At 42.8% G+C, this 9,882-nt stretch overlaps 1 long non-coding RNA gene across 1 annotated transcript; it reads left to right on the top strand.

Annotated features, from left to right (window-relative positions):
* Positions 1–252: 252 nt before the first annotated feature.
* LOC140604854 (uncharacterized) lies at positions 253–8,891 on the top strand. Its single transcript, XR_012007681.1, has 2 exons — positions 253–427; positions 2,902–8,891. It is a non-coding gene; the product is annotated as an uncharacterized lncRNA (long non-coding RNA).
* The last annotated feature ends 991 nt before the right edge of the window (positions 8,892–9,882 follow it).

The raw sequence follows: 9,882 nt of genomic DNA, 5'->3' as shown, positions 1-9,882 counted from the left end.
GCTCCGTGTTCCGCGCTTCGGTTCCTGCCGTGAGAACGTGGGGGTTGAGTGCTCCTTCACCCCTCAGGGTTTTTTTTTTTTTTGAGCCTTCGCGGGGCGCAGAAGTAACGCAGAGGGGGCGTTCCTTGGCGTGGGGGAGGGAGTGGGAGGAGCGCGGACGGGCCGCCCAGCTCGTTTGCAGGCTACAGCTCCAGCCCACCGGGGCGCTGGGAGGGGCTGGACGCCGGGGGGGGCGGGGAGGGGGCGGGGAAGAGTGGGCCAGGGAGGTTCCTTGCGGCCCTGGGAGCTGGGAACCGGGGCCAACAGGCCGCCTGACACTTAGTAGGGCACTCATCGAACCGGCCAATGAATGAGGCTTCAAGGAGCTCTCCAAGTGGAGACTGAAAAATACCAGGAAGTCAGAGAAGCCCGTGGGGTGAGAGACCAGGTCTGTCATTGCAGCTACTTGATACAAGGGGAGAGGAGACAGGAGGACAGTTTATTTATTTATTTATTTTTAGATTTTATTTATTTATTTATGAGAGACACACAGAGAGAAGCAGGCTCTCCCTCTACAACAACCCAATTTGGGACTCAGCCCAGGACCTGAGCCTAAGGCAAAGGCTCAACCATGGAGCCTCCCAGGTGCCCCACGAAGAACAGTTTAAAGGATAAATTGGGGTCTGATTGTGAAGGTTTTTTTTGTTTTGTTTTGTTTTTTGTGAAGGGTCTTTTAAATCATGCCAAAGTGTTCAGACTTTGTCCTAGGAGGGTAGGAGATATCAGAGATCTCTTAAGTTGGGGAGTGACATGATTAGGGTTTTGTTGGTGGTATTTGTTTGTTTGTTTCCCCAGAAAGATAACTGGAGGCTCTGGAGTTTGAGAATGGACCCCAGACGGGGTCAGAAACACAGATAGGAAGACTGGCTGGGTTTGGGCATTCCTGAGCTAATCGCTAGGCCTCCACTGCCTTCTATTGACGCTGGCCTCCTGTGCCTCTGAAGCAATTGAAATACAGCTAGTCCATATTACAAGTGTAAAATACATAGATTTCAAAGATGTGGCATGAAAAAATGTAAAATATCTCAGTGTCTGTTAATGACATGTTGAAATGATATTTTGAATATATTGGATTAAGTAAAATATTAAGATTAATGATTCCTGTTTCTTTTTACCTTTTTGGGTGGAATTATAAGAAATTATATGTATATAATGTGTGTGTATATATATAGAGAGAGGGAGAGAGAGAGCGCGCGCTCATAATATATTCCTATTGGATAGTACTGCTCTAGAATGAGGCAATAATGAAAGCAATCCTGAAGTTCTTGGAAACTTACTTCCAGAAAACTATGCAATCATCAAATTTTGGCTTTGGCCATGTACACCATAGGTCATCCAGAACAGCATTCACCACCATTTATTTAATTAATTAATTAATTAATTAATTAATATTTATGAGGAAAACACTAGTAATTAAGGAAGGAAAACTTTTCATTGGCACTAAGGTCAAAAAGAAATTCCAAAATAATTCAATACTTCTTATATAATTTTAAGCTCAGTTTTCTTAAAAGTCTCCTGGCCAAAGATTCAAAACTAAAATTATCTGGAGTAAGTGTAATATATCTTTCATATGAGCCTACATATGTATTTTCTTCAGTTGGGGTTTTTACAAATTAAGCTAAAATATACTAACATATGGCAAAATCATATAGTTCTAATATCCAGAGCTTTCCACATCTTTTTTTAAATTCACCACTGTCTTATTTAAAAAACAAAACCCAGAGTCTTAGAGAGGGTCACACAGCTATGAAAGACCTGAGGCAAAGCTAGGTGACCCAGTCTCCCCTTCTTTCCAGGCCTGCCCTTTTGTTGCCACACTAGAAAACAAAGTGGTCCATCCTCCTGCTTTAGGAGGAACTGGTTTGAAAGGGGGTTTGTTCAGATGCCTTACTGGATGTGCATATTTGGTTAGAGCTGAGCTTCCAAGGATGGCACCAGCTTAGATCAACATTTGCAATGATCTGCGCACACACAGGTTGGAGAAGCTCCCACCCATATTGCTCTACCTGACCTATAGGCAGAGAGGGATGAGGGACTGATTTTATCATTTTAAATAAGTGGAATTCCTCTGAGTAGCCAACCAGGTGTAGTCCTGAAGCAGTTACTGTGTTTTTCTCTCCAGTGTTTTTCTCAGCACATCTCTACTGAGCTGGACCAATTGGGCACCACAAGAGTGAGAAGTGCCTTCAGATTCTCTACATCACACTACAATAGAGGCTGTTTTAGGAAGCCCCTCAGGTTAGGGAGGAGCTTGGCAGTGGGAGAAAAGTGACCTGTGTGTTAGTGTTAATCCATTCCTAACAGTTATTTGATACTGAAAATGTTCCCCCTTCACTGCTGGAAGTCCTTCACCTTAGCTAGAGCAACCTGTCACCATGGCCCCAATTGCCTCTGGAGGCTACGGTATTTTCTTGTATAATAAGGGCTTCCTATACTTTGCCCCAGATCAAAATTGAACCATTTAAAAAAGACATATTCAAAACGACCCCCTCCAAAAAAACGCTCATAGATAGAGAAAACAGATTGGTGGTTGCCAGAAGCAGAGCGGGGATGGGGAGGAATGGGTGTCGGAGGTCAAAAGGTAAACAAACAAACAAACAAAAAAACAAGCCCTGTTAAAGAAAACAGGCAGATTCTCCACTGATAAGAGGATAAACAGATTACCATTGAAAAGAAACATATCTTACTGTGATAAATAGCTTTGCCATTTGTTATAGGAGGCAAAGCAGAAGTGAGAGTCATGGTGTTATGGCCGATGAGCACCAAGGGGCTGAATTTGGGGGGGGGGGGCGGCGAAGACACTGTGGAGGTCACATGAGCTAACTTTTTTTTTTTAATGTTTTATTTATTTATTCATGACAGAGAGAGAGAGAGAGGCAGAGACACAGGCAGAGGGAGAAGCAGGCTCCATGCAGGGAGCCCAACGTGGGACTTGATCCCCGGTCTCCAGGATCACACACCCGGCTGAAGGCGGCACTGAACCGCTGGGCCACTGGGGCTGCCCTGAGCAAACGTTTTTAACAGGAGTCTGTTTAAAAACAAAATTCTGCCGAGTGAATTTGAAGATCTAATTGACTTTATTAAGTGATTTGCAAATTGGGCAGCACCTAGCAAGCAGAAGGATGCTCCTAGGAGTTATATAAAATGGAGGGTTTTTATAGGAAAGAGGGTAGGGCAAGGACATTATTAGCAAAGGAAAAGATTGTTACATCTTTTTGAGGGGGAAGGGACAGCAGGCTTCTTATCATGTGGATTACCCTACTAGAGCTGATCGGTAAATTTTAGATTGACTGTTAAAAGGTCAATTCTTGGGGGAGGTTCAAACTGCAATTAGGTCTTGGTTGGCTGTGGTTGGGGACAACGACTTCATTTTGGGCTGCTAGTTTCTCTTTTAACAATTACCAATGGTGAATTTAACATTTTAATATGGTTTCAAGGCTCAAGAGTTTACCAAAAATTCTTGTGGCTCAGAGCAAGGTCTGCGGTCTTTAAAAGAACCTCAAGAGAAGGTTCTCAGGCTTAAAATCATCTTCTTCCCATGTGGGAAAAACACCCTGGTGCTGGCAAGTGCTGGGGGTGACCACCTGGAATTTGCTTGACATTGCTCTCCTGTGGGTGGCTCTGGGCGTGTCCACCTGAGGTTTTGTGTGCTGGCTGGGAGAGTAAAACAGCAGAGAGCCTCTGGTGGCAATTGAAGAGCAGTAGTACCATGGTCTCCATGGATCAGTGGGAAACCAGCTACTGGGACCTAACCAGCCCTTGGCTATATCAATTAGGGTCACTCAAATTGGGTAATCTGAAGAGAATTTGATAAAAGTAAAAATTAAAAAAAAAGTAAAAATTTGATGATTTACAAAGATGTAGGATGGAGGTAGGGAAACCATAAGGTAAACTGTAGTATTTGGGGCAGAAGATATGGGTACTGAAATCAAGAGACAGAGAGAACACTCGAGAGTGTGCACTTTCGAGCATAAGCACAGGCTCACTGTATGGAGTGGCCACACCAGAGCTGTCACCTTCAGTCCTGGCCAGACACAAGGACGGAGCTAGGAAGCAGAAACTCACACCTCTCTGATCTCCAGCCCTCCACTTTTCTGCCTGACTCCCTACTGGCCTAATCCATCTGGAAGACAAAGGACAGGGAGAGCCCAACCTCCTGGGGCATAGAACAGGACAGAAAAGAATGGAGATTGGATCTATAGGAACAACAGAAGATTCCAGCACAGTGGAATAGAGAAAAAATCAGGAGCCAAGTGCTGTGTGGAGCAATCCAGAGCCAATCCTGATCCTGAGCAGATGTGTGTGTGCATGTGCGGAAAGTGTACTGAGCCTCACAACACACTCTTCTTGTTTTGGGGTGATGGCAATGACCCATGTCCACAATCGTCTTGTGGACAAGGTGAAACACCAAGGTCCTTGGTCCCCAAATGTTCCTCCCTACCACCACATATCTTCTCCACTCAGGGGTTTGTGCTTGAAATTCTTCCATTTTAGCTTTTTCCTTTGAACTAAAGTTTCTGCTAAATGTAAACTGTCCTTGGCATTCATGACTGCAAGTAAGGAAAAAAGGAAGCGAATGTTTCCTGACTTCCTACTCTGTGCCTACACCCAACGCAAGAGGTGTGACATTGATGAAATCAATAAATCACACCACAACCTCATCAGGCAAGTATTATCCACATATACATGAGGAAAATGAGCCACGGGGTGAGGGATTAGCCGACCCATGCTCAAAATCCACTTTTAGTTATTTTTATAAATTGCTTAGTCCAAAGCCCATGCACTTAACCACCACCCCAATGATTCCCAAACTTTGGAGATCATCAGATTAGCTTCAGAGCTTGTGAAATAGGTGGGATCTTTATTTGAGAGGAAGATTTAATGTGAAGAGAAGAGAAAGCTACCCCAGAGAAAAGGAAATGGTACAGTGGAAGCAATGATGGTGTCTTAGTCTGCTTGGGTTGCCTAAACAACAGATACTGATTTCTTGCAGTTTTGAGGGCTGGGATGTCCAAGGTCAAAGTGCTGGCAGATTTTGTTCTGGTGAGGGCTCTCATCCTGGCTTTGGCATGCCTGCTTTCTTCTTCTTCTTTCTTCTTACTTCTTTCTTCTTCTTCATTATATTTATTTATTTGATAGAGACAGCATACAAGTAGGCAGAGCAGCAGGCAGAGGGAGAGGGAGAAGCTGACTCCCCATTGAGCAGGGAACCCAATGTGGGGCTTGATCCCAGGACCCAGGGATTATGATCAGAGCGCAAGGTAACAGATACTTAACTGACTGAGTCATCCAGGTGTCCCAGCAGGGCCACCTTCTTGCTATATCCTCCCGAGGTGGAGAGAGAGAGCTCTGGTGTCTCCCTTCTTTTTTTTTTTTTTTTTAATTTATTTATGATAGTCACAGAGAGAGAGAGAGAGAGGCAGAGACACAGGCAGAGGGAGAAGCAGGCTCCATGCACTGGGAGCCTGATGTGGGATTCGATCCCGGGTCTCCAGGATCGCGCCCTGGGCCAAAGGCAGGCGCCAAACCGCTGCGCCACCCAGGGATCCCTGGTGTCTCCCTTCTTATAAGGACACCAATCTCATCAAGGGAGCCCTACCCTCATGACCTCATCCAAACCTGATTACCTTCCAAAGGTCCCACCTCCAGATACCATCCCATTGGGGCTTACTATCACTTGTGAATTTGGGGGCCAATGTGAACATTTGGTCCTTAAACAGAAATCTTGAAGAACTTTGCCTAGGGTAGATGTACCCTGCTCTTCTGGGTGGTGACAGTGCCCTTGCCCAACACCCCTAGGAAGGGCTCTGATTAAAAAAAAAAAAAAAAAAAAAAAAAAAGGAAGGGCTCTGATGTACTGTCTTCTCTTTTCCCTTCCTTCACTCCACGTGAAAACCCAATTTTAGTCTTCTAGCTTCATTGGATGTCATAGAAAGCAATACCCTCAGTAGTGCCATGTTTGACCTTGAAACTGATGCTATGGCGTTAACTCCATGGGTTTTATGGGCAAAGCACCTGCAGTTCAAAATCCACTTATAATCTATGTGACCTTTGCCAATCACTCTGAAATTCAATGTTCTCATTTGTAAAATGGAGATAACACTACCTATTATGCAAAACTGACAGCACAATGTTTGGGACCATGTTGGACTTATAGTGAATAGAGTTGTCCAGAAACCTACCTCCTGGGACACCTGGGTGGCTCTACCTTTGGCTCAGGTCGTGATCCCTGAGTCCTGGGATCAAATCTCACGTCTGGCTCCCCTCCCTGTGTCTCCCTCTGCCTATGTTTCTGCCTCTGTCTGTCTCTCATGAATAAACAAAATCTTAAAAAAAAAAAAAAGAAAGAAAAAGAAACCCACCTCCTGATTTCCAGGCTTCTGCCTCTGCCTCTCATTTCCTCTATTTGAAGCGCAAATAAATGTGACATTTATTAAGTGTTCCAGTATGCTGGAGGCCTTGCACTGCCCACAGATAGCCGGTGATCCTGACATCTGCGTCAGAGGGTTCTTTGGTACACATGAGAAAATAAACAGATGAATAAAAAAGAAAGACATGAGAGTGTGATGGGAAGGTGGGGCTGGTGGCTGGGATTTACTCTTTTACAGCCACTGGTAGGGTGTGGGAAGTGCTAGGGAAACCCAAGAATTCTCCCAAGGGGGAGAATGATTTACCCCCACCGCTGGTCACCAGTCTGTGAGCTCCTGGGCTGGGAGCGCCCTCAGCTGGCCATTCTGCTGAGCCTAGAGGTTTTGCTTTGTAATTTTTTCTTCTTTTTCTTAATCCAGTTCCTTTGACAGTCTGCCCCTCCTTTCATTCACTCAACAAATTTTACGGAGAATGTTTCTCGCTAAGGGATAGTCTAGGCACTGAGGATATAGCGGTGAACAAAGTCAACCAATATTCTTTCTCTAAACTAACTTGATATAGGCTTAGTAACTTCCATTTGGATCCCTGAAGCCAAATTTTTTAAATATTTTATTTATTTATTTGAGAAAGAGAGAGATAGAGCATGAGTGGGGGGCGCAGGGCAGAGAGAAAGAAGGAGAAGCAGACTACCTGCTGAACAGGGAGCCAGAAGTGGGGCTTCATTCTAGGACCCTGGAATCGTTACTTGAGCTGAAGGCAGATGCTTAACCAGTTGAGTCACCCAGGCACCCCTGGATCCCTGAAGCCTATTATTTACTCCTTCTTTTATATTGCCAAAAGTGATTTTTTTTTTTTTTGCCAAAAGTGATTTAAAAAAAAAAAAAACTAGCACACATACAGCTTAAATGAGGTGAAACCAGAGCACCGTGTAATATTGATGCAAATTTGAGGAGTGAGGCTATGGGCTCAATTCTTTTTTTTTTTTTTTTTATGGGCTCAATTCTAAGTGACTTGCCAAAATATCGTAGTACTCCCTTCTCTTATTATAGATTATGCTTTTGTTTCCATGTGCTTTTCAGGTTTGTTCATGAGTGCATTTCCAGGGGTTTCTCTAGGTCTGTATTGTCCAATACAGTAGCCATTAATCACATATGATAAAGATTAAATTCATTAAGTAAGATTAAAAATTTAGTTTTTTTAGTTGCATTATTCACATTTCCAGTGCTAATTACCCATATATGGCAAGTGGCCATCTCATCCGACAGGGCAGATATATAGAATTTCTATTGAAGAAGTTTCTACTGGATGAAATTGTAAGCAGTGATGGGGATCCATCTATGGGAGTGTCATGTTATGTTAATGTTCAGGTATAATTTATCCTCTCCTTTCTTCCACCTTCTTACCTACAGTTTGCAAAGTGGCCTCTGGCTGGTACCATAAGGAAAACAGAAGGTGTGTGAGCCAGCCAGAAGACTTAACTTCCTACCGTTCACTGACCCTGCCAGGAGAGATGCCCATGGTCTCTGTTCCTCCTTGGCCCAGTCTCTCATCCAACTGTACCTCAGACTAACAGAGAGGGCTGGTTCCCAGGCTGATCAGCCCTGTGGTTGTTCTTCTTCCTTGGAGATTTGGTTGCCTCTCCACCTGCTCCCTTGGTCATGGGTAGCCAGTTCTGCTCTTGACTGCTACCATTTCTGGTTCTAACTTTGGGCCTGAAGGAGGTTGGGGGATCTTTTTGAGTGAGGGCTTAGACACAAGGAAGTAATTGTACTCCTCTTATGAGACTGGGAGTGGGCAGTGATTGGGCGGGTGTCTGAAAAGTTGAAAATCTTCATTTTTTTAAAAAGAATTTGTTATTTTAATTTTTAAAAATATTTTAAAAGAGATTTTATATATTTATTTGACAGAGAGAGAGAGAGAACACAAGCAGGGGGAGCAGGAGAGGGAGAAGCAGGCTCCCTACTGAGCAGGGAACCAATGCAGGGGCTGGATCCCAGGACTCTGGGATCATGACCTGAGGCAAAGGCAGATACCTAACTGACTGAGCCACCCAGGCGCCCCGAAAGTCTTCACTCTTAAGCTACTTCCATTTACTTAGCAGCAAAGAAAGTTGGGCTGAATACCCTGAACCACAGGCTCTTCTCATTTCTGCTACTAACTAGCTCTGTGACTTTGGGCAAGTGGTGAGGGATGTGGGTGATGATTTCCAAGATTTTCTGCAACTCTATATTCTAAAACTTGGCCAAAGCCTTTGTAACTCTGGTAGACAAAGATGCTATGATCTAGATAAAACAGATTCCCTTCTCAAAGAGAAATCTCCAGGCTCAGATGGTTTCAGTGGAGAATTCTTTCAGATACCTAAAGAAGAATAAACACTAATTTTCCACAACCTCTTCCAGAAAACAAAGGAGAGAACACTTCTCAACTCATTTCATGAGGTCAAAATAGTACTGCAAAAAAAAAAAAAAAAAAAAAAGGAAAAAGAAAACTATTAGCCAATATCTGTCATGAACTTAGAAAAAACTATGGACCACTATCTCTTAAGAACTCAGACCAATATCTCTCTCAAAATCATCAATGAAACATTAGCAAATTGAATCCGTTATAAAACAATTATAAATACAAAAAATTACATACCATGACCAAGTAGGATTTATTCCACATATACAGCCTGATTCAATTTTCAAAAGTCGATCACATCAAGTGATCAGTAAAACTGGATTAACAAAAAATGTCTACCATATCAACAGGCTAAAGAGAAAGAAAGAAAAGGCTAAAGAACAAAAATCATATAATCTTATCAATTGATGTGGGAAAAGCATTTGACGAAATCCAACAATCATTCATGGTAAATATTCTCAACTTAATAAAGAACATCTATGAAAAGCTTACAGCTAGCATCACAGTTGATGGTGAGTGACTAAATGCTTTTCCACTAAGACTGAGAACAAGGCAAGGATGTCTACTCTCATCATTCTTATTCAACATAGTATTACTAGCCACTGCAATAAGGAAGAAAAAGAATAAAAGACATACAGAGTGGAAAGGAAGAAATAAAACTGCCCCTATTTGCAAATGATATGATTGCCTTAAAAAAAAAATCCCTAAAAATCTGCTAAAAAAAAAAAATCCTGTAACTGCTGTATGAATTCTACAAGTTTGCAGGATAATAATCAATATACAAAAATCAAATAGTAAAAGATGTCAATTTTCCCCAAATTCATCTATAGGTTTAATGTAACTCCTATCAAAATCCTAGCAAGGAAGTGAAATCAATCAGAGAAAGACAATTACCATATGATTTCACTCATATGTAGAATTTAAGAAACAAAACAATTAAAGAAAAAGAGACAAAAAAGACCCCTCCCAACCCAGACTCTTAACTATAAAGAACACATTGATGGTTACCAGAGGGAAGGTGAGGGATGAGTGAAATAGGTGAAGGGAATTAAGAGGACACTTATCCTGATGGGC

This window comes from Canis lupus, chromosome 15, assembly GCF_048164855.1.
Source record: "Canis lupus baileyi chromosome 15, mCanLup2.hap1, whole genome shotgun sequence".
NCBI lineage: Eukaryota > Metazoa > Chordata > Mammalia > Carnivora > Canidae > Canis > Canis lupus.
Note: the sequence above shows the minus strand (reverse complement) of the source record. Positions and strands in the feature narration are given on the sequence as shown.